The 16,226-nt window shown below is 35.1% G+C and overlaps 1 pseudogene; it reads right to left on the bottom strand.

Annotated features, from left to right (window-relative positions):
• Nucleotides 1-535: 535 nt before the first annotated feature.
• LOC112622678 lies at nucleotides 536-1,367 on the bottom strand (annotated as a pseudogene).
• Between the last annotated feature and the right edge of the window lie 14,859 nt (nucleotides 1,368-16,226).

The raw sequence follows: 16,226 nt of genomic DNA, 5'->3' as shown, positions 1-16,226 counted from the left end.
CAAATGCATGTGTCTTTTTGGCAGAATGATTTATTTTCCCTTGGATATACACCCAGTAATGGGATTTCTGGGTAGTTCTGTGTTAAGGTCTTAGAGAAATCTCCAGACTGCTTTCCATGGTGGCTGGACCAATTCACATTCCCACCAGTAGTGTATAAGCATCTCTTTCTTCCACAGCTCACCAGCATCTGTTGTTTTTTGACTTTTTAGTAATAGCCATTCTGACTGATGTGAGATGATATCTCATTGTAGTTTTGATATTCATTTCTTTAATGATTAGTGGTGATGAGCATTTTTTCATAATTTTTGGCTGCTTATATGTCTTCTTTTGAGAATATCTGTTTGTTCCCTTCTCCTATTTTTAAATGGGGTTATTTTACAACCATCTGATCTTCAACAAGGCTGACAAAAACAAGGGGAAAGTATGTCCTATTCAATAAATAGTGCTAGGGTAACAGGGTAGTCATATGCTGAAGACTGAAGCTGGGCCCCTAGTTTTCACTGTACACAAGTTTTTTTTTTTAGTCATGCTGAATTATTTTAAATTACGTACAAAGATGTAACAAGTCACCCAGAGACCATTTAACACACTGTTCTGTTCGTCCACCAGTCTCTTGTCTCTGTCTTTAGCAAAAGTGAGGTGGACACCCTTTCGTCGGGGAAGAGAAGCCCATAGTTTGTTGCCCTTGACAATAACAAAAAATGTTGGAAAGCCAGGTGGCAAAGCTGCTGCCATTGGCATCTTTCACGTGAACCATGGCAAAATATCCAGGGTGCCTCTCTCTGTTGGTGATCACACCAATTCTTCCCAAGTTAGCACCTCCAGTTACCATACACTGGTTACCAGCATCAAGCTTGATGACATCAGTATCTTGCCAGTCTCCAAATCAATCTGAATGGTTTCATTAACCTTGATGAGGGGATCAGGGTAGCAGATGGTATGAGTATCATGAGTCAACAGATGAGGGATTCCTTTTGTGCCCACTAAGATTTTTCTCACTTTGCATAACTTGTACTTAACCTCCTCAGGTGTAATATGATGTACACCAAAGCAACCGTTGGTGTCATAGAGCAGACAGAAATTGTCTCCCTTGTCAATGCTGATGACATCCATAAATCTAGCATGGTGGGTTATATCAGTTTGGATCTTGCCATCTATCTTAATGAATCGCTGCAAGCAAATCTTCTTCATTTCTTCTCAGGGCATACTTAAGTCTGTTCCTTAGGAAAATGATGAGGGAGAGACACTCTCTCAGTTTATGAGGACTGGTGGATTGACAAGGAGCAAATACACTGGTCAATGTATCCAGCATCCAGTACTTTGGAGCTACCACCTACTTCAGATACTTTGTGGGACCAGGAGCCATGGCTGCATTAGGCATGGAAACAGCCAAAAAATAACTCAAAATGGATGAAAGATTTAAATGTAACACCTCAAACTGTAAAATTCTAGAAGACAAATTAGGAAATACCCTTCTTGATATTGGCTTTGACAAAGAATTTTTGGCTAAGTCCCCAAAAGCAGTTGTAACAAAAACACAAATAGACATGTGGGGCCTAACAAAACTAAGAAGCTTCCGCACATAAAAAAAGAGACTATCAACAGAGTAAACAGACAACCTGCAGAACAAGAGAAGACATTCACAAACTATGCATCAAACAAAGGCTTAATAACCAGAATCTATAGGGAACTTAAACAAATCAGCAAGTAATTTCTAGTCTCTAGTGGCACAGGAAATACAAAAAGGTACCACACCAATGCACATTATTATGCAATATCATAATACCAGTGATGGAGGGAGGATTCGCTAACTTCTAGAGAGAAAAACACTTCCCAGGAAGGAGCAATCAGAATAACATCATGTTTTTCCACAGCAACACTTGGTACTGCAAGACAATGAGAGATCTGATAGAATATTTGTTAACATTTGTAAATAGAAGAAATTATGTAATGAAAAAACTGAGACAATAATTAACGCTAGAGAAAATAATGAGGTTTCAAAAGACAGGAAATGTAACATATTAGACTGCTTTCTTATTTAGTAAACAATATTTATATATTCACAATAATGAAACTACATCATCAACTAATAATTAGGATGTACTATATTGATAATGTACATACAATATAATATATAACATATATTTGAAGATGAGAGTTGGCATGAATCAGTTTACCTTCTTTTTCAAAATAATAAATTTATTATACGTTTATAATTAATAAATCAAGGGAAAGAAATACAGTCATGTTACTTAGGTTTTGGAAAATGAAGAAATTATGGCTAATGCCAGAAGATATAACTAAAAGTATTAATACTCCTTCTAAGCAATTTAGAGAAGAGCAATGCAGAGGACACTGATTTCAAAAGAATCCTCTGATACTATTAATAATTATGTGCATGAATTATTTGATTAAAAATTAAGACATTATATAATTTTAATATAATATTTAAAATATATTGATTCAGTGTCCTGTGTCCTAGGGGAAGACTTAAATCCTCTTTGGAGAAAGAAACGATCAGACGGCTGCCTCCTTTAATTTTACCCAAACCAACTTCTTTAAGTTTCCCTATCTGCCATCTTTTGATCCAGGAATTTCTTTTTATTTCAAAGCAGAGCAACTAAAAGATGAGGCAACATGTACCCCCATATTCATCTTATTTATGCAAATCCTAAATATACCAATGAAAGGAAAAACAGGCACATGCACACCCAAGATATTCCCAAGCATGAATTTGGTTGTTCATTTTTATTCACCACCCACCTGCCATCTCGTCTATTCAATATCCCTTCTAAATTTTAATCTAGTTTTTTTTCTTGAGGTGATATTAGCCAAACCACATGCTGTTCCACTGCTAATTGCTTTCCCTCTCTATGTGAACAGAGTCCTGTGTCCAGCACGGTCAGGGATTATAGCTCAACTGCTAATTTTGCTTCCGGTCTACTTGATCCCCTTACAGCTGTGTTCGTAGCTTACTTCACTTTGGTGTTCAAAAACTTACAGGTATCATAATATTTATTCTCCCTTATCTTACCTGCATATTCATATATATTACTGACCAAGGCATGTTCTTCTGATTTAGTACATTTTACTGCTATTAAAATTCAAATCCAAATATTCCCAATCACATTATTATAACTTTTCCTTTACATAATATTTAGCCAAGAACCAAGCATATTTTATGTTGACCAATATTGTGCATCAGAAAGTAGTATGACAGAGGAATAATCATTATCATCACAATATTATTAGATATCATTTACATGTTTTGAATGTTTTCTGTGGGTCAAGTCCTGTGTTAAGTAATTCAGATGCGTTATCACAATGCAGGTGCTATTACTATCTTATAGGTGAGAAAACTGAAACTTAGGGATATTAAATAACTTCCAAAGTTCACAAATCAAATCAGAGATAAAATCAGCAGGCAAAAGTTCCTATTGGATCATAAAAACGAGATTCCATTTTGCCTGTGAGAAATAAAAGGTTTGGGAAAGAGTCTTGAAAGAGATAATTCCTGAATTAGGTCTTGAAAAAAATACAGGAGCAAACACATGAAGAAGTAAGAATATGTCATCTTAGTGAAACCAAAAAGAGATCAGTATGATGAAATTACACGCCATGATGATCTTTATTAAAACATACCCACACTCATTTGTTATGTATTATCTATGACTGCTTTAGCACTACAATGCTGAAATTTAGTAATTGCAGCAAAGTCCATTTGACTTACAAAACAAAGTATTTGCTATCTGATCCTTTATGGAAAGGCTTGCTAACCTCTATTTTAAAGAGTCAATTAAGTCTTAGAGCAATTAAAAATAAGAAAGATAACCTAAAATGTTTTATTTTTACTTTCATTTATTTAATTTCCAGTACTCCTTATTTCTTTGTGTAGTTCTAAGTTTTTGTCGAGTACCATATTTCTACTGCCTGAATATCTTTTAAGATGTCTTATATAAAAGCAGGTCTTAGGCCAGGTGTGGTGGCTCATGCCTGTAATCCTAACACTTTGGGAGGATGAGGCAGGTAGATTACTTGAGTTAAGGAGTTCAAGGCCAGCGAGGCCAGTATGGTGAAACCCCATCTCTACTAAAAATACAAAAATTAGCCACGCATGGTGGTGAGTACCTATAATCCCAGCTACTAGGGAGGCTGAGACAGGAGAAACGCCTGAACCCAGGAAGTGGAGCTTGCAGTGAGCCGAGATTGCGCCACTGTACTCCAGCCTGGGCAACAGAGTGAGACTCTATCTCAAAAAAAAAAAAAAAAAAAAAAGCAAGCAGGAGAAATCACTATTCTCCTGTCAGTAATGACCTTGGTTAGCAAAATAAGTACAATCTCACTTAAATGGCAAAACTCAAAGTGCCTCGTTTGCTTCTGTTCGTGTAACATGGCTCTCCAATATTTTCTCATACTTTTTTTAACTTTTATTGAAAAATATTTAAACTGGCAGGAAAATTTGGCAATGATATAATAAACTCCCATGTATACACACCTGAAGTGACCACACTTTCTCTTCTACACACATATACAAAAAACCACACGTACATTTCATATCAACTAAAGCATTTGAGAGTCTTTGACATCATGACCTTTCACCCTCAAATACTTCAGTGTATATTTTCTAAGAAAAAGGATATCTTATTACATAAAGCATGGCACAACTATTAATTTCAAAAAAATTAAACATTAACACAAGATTCTATTGTTTTAATGTTGTCCTTTACAACGTATTTTTTTCTGATTGATGATTTTCTGGTTTTTCTGATGACACAGAATCATGCATGTATTTACTTGTCATATGTCTTTAGTCTCTTCTAAGCTGTAAGTTTCTTAGTCTTTCTTGGTCTTTCATGAAATGACTTTTTTTAAAAGGGTACGTGCCAAATGTGTTTTGTAGAGAGTCCCTCAATTTGGATTGTCTGCTAATTTCTTCATGATAAGATTTAGTTTATGACTATTCTTGCAAGAACAATATTATTTCTCTCCCCATATATAAAAATGTATCGATACATTATATATTATACAATATATGTGCTATGTCCTTCTTAACATATTATTTCAAAAGGTACACAATATTTATTTGCTCTGCTGATGATGATAATTTTAATCATTTTGTTAAGATGGAGTCTGTCAGATATTTTCATTGTACAATATTTTTCCCCTTGTAACTACTAAACAATATGTGGGGAGATACTTTGAAAATGTATAAATACCCTACTGCTCAAATGTATCCAATGATTTTACCCCACAAGTGTTGGTCTGGCTCTGGTTTCTCAACTTTTGCCTACAATCAGAGTTGGTTAGTGAAAAGAGGCTACAGTTCCTCCGTGCCAATGTACCATACTCTCTAGGCTTTTGTTTCTTGTATTTTCTGTTTTCAGGTCTTTGTTTCCTAATTACTATGAGACTTTACTAGGTTTCAGTTTCAGTTTCAAAAGCTTTTAGTTTAGATTTCAGCTTCTTACACAGTCATAGAATATAGCAAACGTCTTTGGGGAAAATGGCTGTGTATCTATGGCCCTCAAGCTCTCAATATATCTTTCTATTCCAAGTGACTGCTAAAGTCTACATTGGTTTCTACATCTTTCAGCTGCTTCTCCCTATCTGGACCAAGCCACAAACTTCAGCTCACATCAATAATTGGCAAATTCCTCTATGTAAAAAGAAAAAAATGCTATTTATCTACTCACCACTGAATGTTTCTCCTCTCTGTAATTTAGGCCCATTCACTCCTCATGGCTTCTAAACCTATATGATGCCTTTTCAAAAGTATTTTTGTAATTTTTTTTTCTTAGCTACAAACTTTGTATGTGTAGGTTTTATGTAATCTTTTAAATTCTAATCAGAAGTCCAAGGAAAATAAATTCTTATTTGCATCTGATAGCTCCAATATTATTGGTGTCTCCTGTGATTCTGTTTCTATTAGGTAATTTTCTCCTTCGTTTTTTTGTCACGTAGTCTGTCTCCATATATACCTGGTGATGTTTGACTAAATCATAGACTTTTAAAATAAAAAATTGTGAAGGTAATTTGAAGTTCTCAAGACGTTATTTTCTTGAAGAGAGGATTTATTTTGTTTTAGGCAGATAAGCTAAAGGAACATCACCTTAATCCAACTTGGAACTGAATCGTCTCTAACTAGGTTTCTTTCTTTTTTTTTGAAACTGAGTCTCACTCTGCTGCCTAGACTGGAGTGCAGTGGCACAATCTTGGCTCACTGTAACCCCCGCTTCCCAGGTTCAAGTGATTCTTATGCCTCGGCCTCCTGAGTAGCAGGGATTACAGGTGTGTGCCACCACACCGAGCTAATTTTTGTATTTTTAGTAGAGAGAAAGTTTTGTCTTGTTGCCCAGGTTGTTCTAGAACTCCTGGCCTTAAGTGATCCACCTGGCTCGGCCTCCCAGCATGCTGGGATTACAGGTGTGAGACACCACACCCGGCTGGTTTCATTCTTTATGATGACTGATCTATTTATGGTTCTCCCTTACCCCTAGAGTGCAGCCCATTAAAAATCTCATCTGAAAGTCTGAGTTGTATGTCAGACCTTTCTCTTTGGAGGGCCCTAAAGTCCAATTTTGGTTTCCATATTCTGAAATGACCGCTGGAAACTTTGCTCAGTTTCTCAGCCTTTAGCTGACGCTTCTAAACTGACCAAAGTCAAGTAGAAAAGTGGTGCAGAATATTGGCTTTTCTCTCTTGGTCACCCTTCTCTCTAGTATCTTCAGTGCTCTCTGAGGTCTCTATGCTTAGCTCTCCAGTGTCTTAAAACAGACCAGACAGATTATGTGTGTGTGTTTCCTACTTTTGCAGTTGTCCTCAAATCAAGGGTTGTTCTGCAACAAGTTGTGTTTCCTTTTCAGATACCATAAAATACTTGCTTTTGTTTTTGTTTTTCATTTGCATGATACATGTTATATATACATATATATACATTCTATATACTTCTTTTAGGTATTAGTTGTGTCTTATGTACACAGAACAGAGTTAGGTTTTGATTTGCAACCCAATATGAAAATATTTTTCTTTTAATAAATCTTTTTTCTTTTAAGTCATTTTTATTTATTAATATGGCATATGTATGTATATCCAGTCTTAGTTCTGACTGTATTTTATGTTTTGTTGTGTTTTCTGTTTTAAGCTTTTAAGTCTTTTGGTATTTAGTCTTTTTCATTTGTTTGCTATTTATATATGGAATCATTAAGATAATTTTTTGGCCAGGCATTGTGGCTCACACCTCTCAGTTTGGGAGACCAAGGTGGGCAGATCACCTGAGGTCAGGAGTTCTAGACCAGCCTGGCCAACATGGTGAAACCCTGTCTCTACTAAAAATGCAAAAATTAGCTAAGCGTGGTGGCACACGCCTGTAATCCCAGATACGCAGGAGGCTGAGTCAGGAGAATCACTTGAACCCAGGAGGTGGACGTTGCAGTGAGCTGGAATCATGCCATTGCACTCTAGCCTGGGCAACAAGAGTGAAACTCTGTCTCAAAACAGAAAAAAAAATTTTTTAACATTTTTATTCTAATGATTATTTTTAATATTGCATATCTTATTTCCAGCCCTGTATTTTAAACACTTTATCCATAATTCTTTATCATAATCACTTTAACATTACCATATTTCCTGGATTTTTTTGGTCACTCAAATTTAGTTGATATATTTTCTTTCTTATTATTTACTTTTCTATGGTTACATGAACTTATCCTTTTATTCCTCAATTTATTTTAGTTTGAAATGAAATAATTTGGTTCCTTGTGTTTACATGAAGTAAACAGAAAATTTTTCTAAACTCTACTTTTAAGTTGTGAGGCTAATATATAAACTATGAAGGTGTGCTTCATTTACATTCTCATCTGTAACCCTAGTCTCTACAGTTAATATATGTCAAGAATTTAGAACAGGGCCTAGTACAAAATAAATAGTATTTAATAAATTTTTTGCTATGTATCTTAGATTTAGTTAAACATTTAAATGTATACAGTACTCAGTCGTTTTTTGTGGTTCTTTCTTTCATCTCTTTGTGAGCTAAACTTCACACTGGTAGTTTTCTCAAAAATTCTCACGGGAATTTTTGCATGTAAAAATTGTTTAGTTTTTTTACAACTTGAAGGATAGCTTGGCTGGATATAAAATTCTTGAGTGACATCTTCCAATATTGAATTTCTTAAGTGTTATTCAATTGGATAGCAGCCAATATTGCTGTGGGGGAAATCAAGGCCAGCCTGACACATGACCTATTATAGGTTATTAGTTATTTTACTGCTTCATGAAGCATTCTTTCTTTACCCTTCAAGTCCAATGATGTCTTAATGTTGACCATTCTGGATTATTTTTTCACATTCATTGTGCATTTGTTATATTTAGCTCAAGTATTTAGTTCTAAAAATATATATCTTTAATTATAATTACGAGTTCTCTTTCTAAATTTTAGGATTTTAGAGTTTTTTAAATTGGGGATTCCAATTATGAATGGCCTGAATCCCTTTATCTGCCTTCTATGTTTATCATATTTTCCCTAATACTTTCTCTCTTTATTTTTCTTTCATTCATGTAGCTCTACCTCACTGTTTATTTGTAAAGAATATTAAAATCTCCATTAAGATAGCAAATATTGTATAATCTCAAAAAAATATAATAAACTTTGGAATCATATTTGTAGCCAAAGTTCTATATTTGCAAACTGATATTTACAATGTCTTCCACTCAAGTCCTGATGGAATAAACCTGTAGAACCTCAGGAATACTACGTGAACACTACATTTAATAAGTCAAAAAGGTGACATTTAATCTCACCTAAATTATGTGAATGCAGGAAGTAAAATCTAAAGAAGCCTATAAATTTATCATTTCCAACTCCTGCAGTAATTTTGAGTCTATTTATGGAGCTCTAGATATGTGACACTAAAGGAACTACCTACTGCAATTTATTTCATAGGAAAAAAATTCTGATATTCAAAAAGATTAGGTAGCCTTTTCAAGATTCTACCAAAATCTGATGTTTTTTCAGCATCTCTACTGTGATCTTTATTTTTCCTCTGGTCTTTAAGTTCGCTAAAACAGATTGTGAAGAAAAAAAGATGAATTCTACAAAACATATTTCATTGCCTTGGGACTTTAAAAGCCCATGCTGGGTACCCATTTTCAAATTCAACTTTAATTGCATTATGATCCAAATAAAAGTGAGATCCTGACAAGTTTGATCACTAACATAGGCAGTAAATTCACTTAGAAAAGATACTCTGTGCCCGCTTGTTTAGGTGCCAACAAAAATATTGAAGAGAAACTCTTCAGTACAGGGTTTGAAACTTATTGCCACCTAATGTGTAAAAATAAAAATAACAATCCTTAGGATTATTGATACCATATGCAAAGTAACTTGTTCAAGATAATCATGTGCCATACAAAGTAACTTGTATGGCACATGATTGATCTATAATACATAATAATTATTGTAAGTTTACAGATTCATATACTAAATCTCAGAGATAATATGCAAATTTTTTAAGGTCACTGTTTTAGTCCATTCTCACACTGCTGTAAAGAACTGTCCAACACTGTGTAATTTATAAAGGAAAGAGGTTTAATTAATTCACAGTTCCATATGGCTGGGGAGGCCTCAGGAAACTTACAATCATAGTGGAATGCACATCTTCACAAGGCAGCAGGAGAGAAAATGAATGCCAACAGAGGAAATGCCAGATACTTATAAAACTATCAGATCTTGTGAGAACTCACTCACCATCACGAGAACAGCATGGAAGAAACCACCTCCATGATTCAATTACCTCCACCTGGTCCTGCCCTTAACATATGGAGATTATTACAGTTCAAGGTGAGATTTCGTGAGGACACAGAGCCAAACCATATCAGTCACCTAGTGGGAGGTAGAACTAAGATTTGAAGCCTTCTCTCTCCACTCTACCTCTGAGTTAAACATTCTCTTTCTGGGAGTTTATCTTTTCAAATAATGTGTTGCAGGTTTTAGAATCCACTCATCAATCTGATTATTCTTTCTGAACATGTTCACAGTTGTCCATGCCCCCTTCTAAAAACGTAACACCTAGAAATTATCAAAACACTGCAGTTGAATTGTCAGTGCCAAGTGCAAAGTAGATCATTTCGAGGTCTAACTATTAACTGGGAATAATGAGAAATTGCTGTATCTTGGCTGAACTCAAGTACCAGGAAGAGAGAGAGACAAAAAAAAAAAAAAAAACTTAAAAAAACTTAGAAAAAATATCTCCTTTCAGTTGGGTCACAATATTCCACTTCTGACAGAAGGTAGTCCAAAATAACCACCACTTTTACTGACTTCTGAAGACATAAATATGTTAAATATGTTGGTTATTCTACAAGAAGGCACTAATGCTGAACCTAGGAAGTTCATAGGGCAGGTCACCATGGACAGTTGTTTTCCATAAATTTATACACAAATTTGTTACTTCTATTAGGGACAGTGGGATATTTGCTGCCTCCTACTTGTATTTTTTTTTTTTTTTTTTTTTTTAGAGATGGGGTTTCACTGTGTTAGCCAGGATGGTCTCGATCTCCTGACCTCGTGATCCTCCCGTCTCGGCCTCCCAAAGTGCTGGGATTACAGGCTTGAGCCACTGTGCCCGGCCAACTGCCTCCTACTTGTTAAGCACAATTGTACTATTGCATCCTAACTGCAGTCCTTAGAGTTACAGGTTATTGGGCCCATTCTATATATGTGAACTGAAGGACAGCAGGGTGTACTAACATTCATTTATTTACCTTTACAACAGATAATGGAGACATGCCCACGTTCAGATAGGTAGAAAGTTTCAGGGCTCGGGTCCCAACTTAAGTATGAAGGACCAGTAAAGAGTCCATGTGTATTTATCCATGTCACATTGCCTTACAAGGTATGGTAGGCAGTCTCTCAGGTGGCCCTCAAAGATTCTTTATCTACTGAGATTTGTCCCTTTGGGCCCTTGTGTAATCCTTTCTTGTGTGTTGGTTTAATGCCCTTCAAATGAATGGAAAATGGTAAAAGGATGTAATGTCACTTCCAAAAGAAGGGAACAAAGAGAAGGTGTCTCCCATGTGTGTTACTCCTTCTCTTTCTCTTTTACCTACTCACTCTGAGAAAAGCCATTTGCCATATTGGGAGCTGTGCTATGCAAAGGCCCACACGCTTAGGAGCTGATATCTCAGTCAAGAGTCAGAAGGACTGGAGGCCGGTCAGCAGCCATATAAGTGAGTCTGAAAGTAGATTGTCTCTCAGAGGAGCCTCAAAATGACTATAGTCCCAGCCAACACTTTAATTGCTGCTGTGAGAGAGCCTGAGCCAGAGATACCCAGTTTAGATATATCCTGATTCTTGAATCACTGGAATTGTGAGATAATAGATGTTTATTTTTTCATTCTACTAAGTTTTGGGGTGATTTGTTTCACACCAATATGTAAGTAATACATTACACTAAAGCAAAGTGAGTTTGTGGGAAATAATTACATGAAATTAACCAGATCAGTACCTGTCTCCTACCAGGTACCAGGTGTGCTCTGAACATAGTTCCTATTTTGTGCTCATTCTACAGTCAGTCACATTCCTAATGAAGTTGATGCCCACTCTATATATGCATTATGTTGTACTGGATCCAAAACTTCTTTTTTCTGATATATTGTAAAAGGGTACACTTCTCTTACCTTTCCTTGTTGGTGTTGTCCACAACCATGGCTATTAAAATGTAAATATGTAGTCAGAATAACTATGGATTTTTTGATGCCTATTTTATAGAAAAAAACTGAAGCTAGCTTACAAGATTTTTGGAGGCTGGAGTCATAACTTTCATTCACCAATATATTTCTGATACAGCTCTTATGGTATACATAAATGAGTATTTATATCAAACACCTTATTTACAACTTAATTATGTTTAAGGTTAAAATTAATGAATATAAGCCACAGTCCAATTTTAGTTTCTTTGCCTCCAGGAAGCAACATTTTAAGAAATTATCACATCCAGTTTGGCCAAAAGAGTCTTTTCGTAAGTGTTCATGTGTTTTTGCCTCCACCAAAGTTGGAGTCCCCTCTAAATGTTCATGCACTAATACACAATCCTCACATAGTGTGTATAACTTTTATTTTACAAACAATAAGCAAAATAACAATAGACTAAGTTTAGAGTCCAATTGAAACAATAAAATATCATTAGCTACAAAGGCAAACATTTTGAGCAGGCAAATGAGTTTGCTAGTTAAAATTTTATTACATAGAGAACTATTCATTGTAATGTCTGAGATAAGATGTTAATACATTATGCAGGATTGTTAAAAATGCATAAAAATTCAGGAAATTTTAACTGAGAATACCTTTCTCCTAGGGAATAAAAGGTTGACATAATTAGGTTGACATAATTTCAATATGCCAGCAACATTTGGAAAAGTTTATTTTTCAAGAAGAATAATAAGCATTATACATAAGCATGCTCTCCATTAAATTGTAGTTAGTTCTAGCCTTTTCTCATTGTGGCACATACTGTTGTTTGTATCCCAATGCAACAGCCATCTTGGCTTTATAGCCTATATTTTCTTTTCTTTTTTTTTTTTTTTTTTTTTTTTTTTTACTGCCTTTAGTTCGCTGCAGTCCCCAGATTAAAGAAAGGACTGTGAACATATTGTACACATCTAACCATTTCTGGGAACTCGTGAGTAGAGACAAGGTTATGAATTTTTAAAATTAAATCATGATACAAATCTGTGGAAGGAAGACAAGAAAGTGCACTCTTAATGCTTAGTAAATCAAAATGCGAGACTTCCTAAGACGTTTTGGACTTAATCCCTTACCACAAGTTAGGAACTGTATGAAAAATACTTTACATATTTTCTATAGCAAAGATGAAGCTCTAGTGGCAATGTTAATGTGTCATGGATTTGGTGGGCTTCTATGGCTCAACTTTAACAGGTCTTTGCCTAACAGAAAAGCTGGAAGTCTCATCTCATTGATCCAATAAGTTCCAGGCATCCAATACTGTCAGCAATTTCTTGCTTGTTAGCACTGGAAATAACTTTTTACTGGGCTCATGGTTACTGGACCTTTCTTACAAGTAGGTGTGATGAGTTGCCTCTATTCAGACCAAAAGTTTGCATGGAGAAAATCTGAACAACTAGTAGTGAATGTCCTTAGTTTAATCCCCCAAATGTAAATAACATACCCTACTCTATTAATACTGCCAAAAAATTCAACACTACTCTTTTCCAGTGAGCCTCAAAGGCAAACTATTCCAATATGAGTGCTGTCTCTGATTTCTTACTTTTATCTGTCACAACACACTTTATAATTGCCTTTTTAGAGGCCTAAATGATGGTGAGTCACCAAAACTACACACTTACTGGGTGGATCTGAATTAATATTTACTTCAATTATCTGGGAGCATGGCTTCCATATTACAATCAAAGACTTGAACATAATAGCCTGGGAAAATTCTTCAACTTGTGAAAAGAAAAATAGAAACTTAAAAAAATATAATTTAAGGCTTCTTTGGGGAATAAAATTTGAACTAAGGTCTAGTCAGACTCCATAGCACCAAGTGAAAGCTTTCTTATTTTACTGGTATTCTACTTGGGAAAATGAACATGATTTTCCAGGGGCTTTTTGAGATATTTAAACAGTAATAGTTTATGACATAGTATAAATACAGAGATAACTAAATAATAGTTGCAGCCTAATTTTGCTGGCAGTTTCTTCTGAAATTTCAAAGTGTTCTTAGAGAAACCTACATTATGTTTTCCTTTTACAATATCTAAATATTAAATATATACTGATGGTTCTGTTTATTAAGACTTTAAATTGTTGTCTTTAACATAATTTCTATAAATATCTGGCTTTATACTTCTATTTGCATAAAATTGGACCTGGTTTTATTCTGATTTGTCTCTTATTTTTTCATGTATCTGGAAATTATGCAACAGCCTTGTCCCAGGCAGCAAATCCATTTGTCCTCTGGTAAAGACGGTGGCACTGCATATGGGACTACTGAGCTAGCCTCTGTGTCTCCTGATATTATTCATCATAGAGTTTTGTGCCAGTTTTAGTCTCCTAGACCTTTTCAGTTTACATTCCTTATTCAAAGAGATGCCAAGAAACCAGCAAGAAAGCATTTATTAAATTGGACAGGGAGACATTACAGAAATGAAGGCGCTGGATAGATGAGTATTTATCTTCACTAGGCCCCAGCAGCAAGGCTTGTTCAGATGGCCAGTTATTGCTTGGTTCGATGTTCACACTACTTTCTTCTGCCTTTAGTTCATTGCAGTCCCCAGATTAAAGAAAGGACTGTGAACATATTGTACACATCTAACCATTTCTGGGAACACATGAGTAGAGACAAAGCTATGAATTTTTAAAATAGAATCATGATACAAATCTATGGAAGGAATACAAGAAAGTGCATTCTTAATGTTCAGCAAATCAAAATGCAACACTTCCTAAGATATTTTGTGCTTAATTCCTTACCACAAGTTAGGAACTGTATGAAAACTACTTTACATGTTTTCTATAGCAGGGATGAAGTTGTAGTGGCAATGTTAATGTGTCATGGATTTGGTGGGCTTCCATGGCTCAACTTTAACAGATCTTTGCCTAACAGAAAAGCCAGAAGTCCCATCTCATTGATCCATTAAGTTCCAGGCATCTGATACTGTCAGTAATTTCTTGCTTGTTAGCACTGGAAACAAAGTCGTACTTTGTAAATTTAGAAATTACAAATCTGCATATCTTCAGCATCACTTTTAGCCACAGATATACTAAGACTCCTCTATTTGGAAAGCAAATACTTCCTGGCCTTTGGGAAGAGCTTTGACATAATTTCTTCCTTTTCAGTCCAAGCACATTTGCTGTCAGGAAAGCTAAGGTTAAGCAGTTCTGACAAGTAAATATATGGAGTCAGGTAAAGAATGCTGCTTTCTATCCTTTGACTTCTGATATATCTCCTCGGGCCACTAGGGAGAGGTGTTTGATTTTTAAAAATGCTTCGGTTGGTAATTTTGAGATTTCTTTGCAATGTTTACTCTCAATCTCATTTCTGTAGTCAAGTAATTTGGAAACCTTGTATACTTTGGCTTCAGGAAACTTGAGGGAAAATATCTTTAATTGGTACTGGCAGAAATTTCTAGCATAAGATTTCTCTAGTGTCAAAATTAAGTATTTTCCAGGAACTCACAACTAGATTGAAAGCTCATGGAAGACAAGGACTGAATCTAATATAATCTTGTGTTGTCCAAAATGCTTATTATGTGCCTAGGTTCATTAGATACGCATGAAATATGAGTCATATAAGAGAAAATTTATTGTTATCAGATTATAACCAGAGCTTTTTTTGCAAAAATAAAAGGCATCTTATGTTGTTTATTACTTGAACATTCCAACTCAGAATTAGTTCAATTAATTTTCCATTCATTCAATAAAAATGCATGGACTTCCTTTGATATAAAAACAAAACTAAACAAGCAAAACCAAATTTAAAGTGTATTAATTTAGGGAAGGGCAGTTTAAAGAAGTATAAGATACAGGCTCACTCCACAGACTTTTAAATTCTGACAAAAGATGATTATTTGGGAATAATAGAAATCAGACAAATACTTAAAGAAGTGCCTTCTGTTCTATAAAACAATATACTGGAAAAGCTAAATGACAGAATACACACAAATGTCCTATACCTAAGTGATATAAGAATCTATCAATGGTAGAATATAAAATATTGGATTTAGAACCAAATTTCCAATTGGAGTTTAGTTCTGTTTTGGCCTGATTTAGATGAGATCATTTCATGTGTAGAAGTAGGGGTCAATTTTGACTTACCCACAGATGTACAGTAGTTAAAACCTAAGGAAAGAAAGACTAGATGTACATAACTAGGAAAATGGCTCCTCATGGAAGACAGAGATGCTGTGGCTAAGTTTTTAGTAGGTAAGCACCTTTGTTTGTCTGAGACTGGTGAGCTCCACTGCCTCTATCCCACACATTGCTCCTGAAGATGACACATGTTCATGCACATCCTCAGAATACTGGAGATCGGAAGCAAGGAAAACTAGCTCTTTTTTAAAGGCTGTTGAACCCTGAGTTTAAGAATTTTTGGATCAAGTAGCTAATTAATATCATCAGACCTAATTGTGAGGAAAAATATATTGATTATAAAACAATAGTAATTGGCTCTTTTCCCCTTCTTTCTTTTAGTGAGTTTTATCTTCATTCATAGTC

Source organism: Theropithecus gelada, chromosome 4 (assembly GCF_003255815.1).
Source record: "Theropithecus gelada isolate Dixy chromosome 4, Tgel_1.0, whole genome shotgun sequence".
Classification (NCBI taxonomy): Eukaryota; Metazoa; Chordata; class Mammalia; order Primates; family Cercopithecidae; genus Theropithecus; species Theropithecus gelada.
The sequence above is the reverse complement of the archived record's forward strand: the minus strand, read 5'-3'. Positions and strand labels throughout refer to the sequence as shown.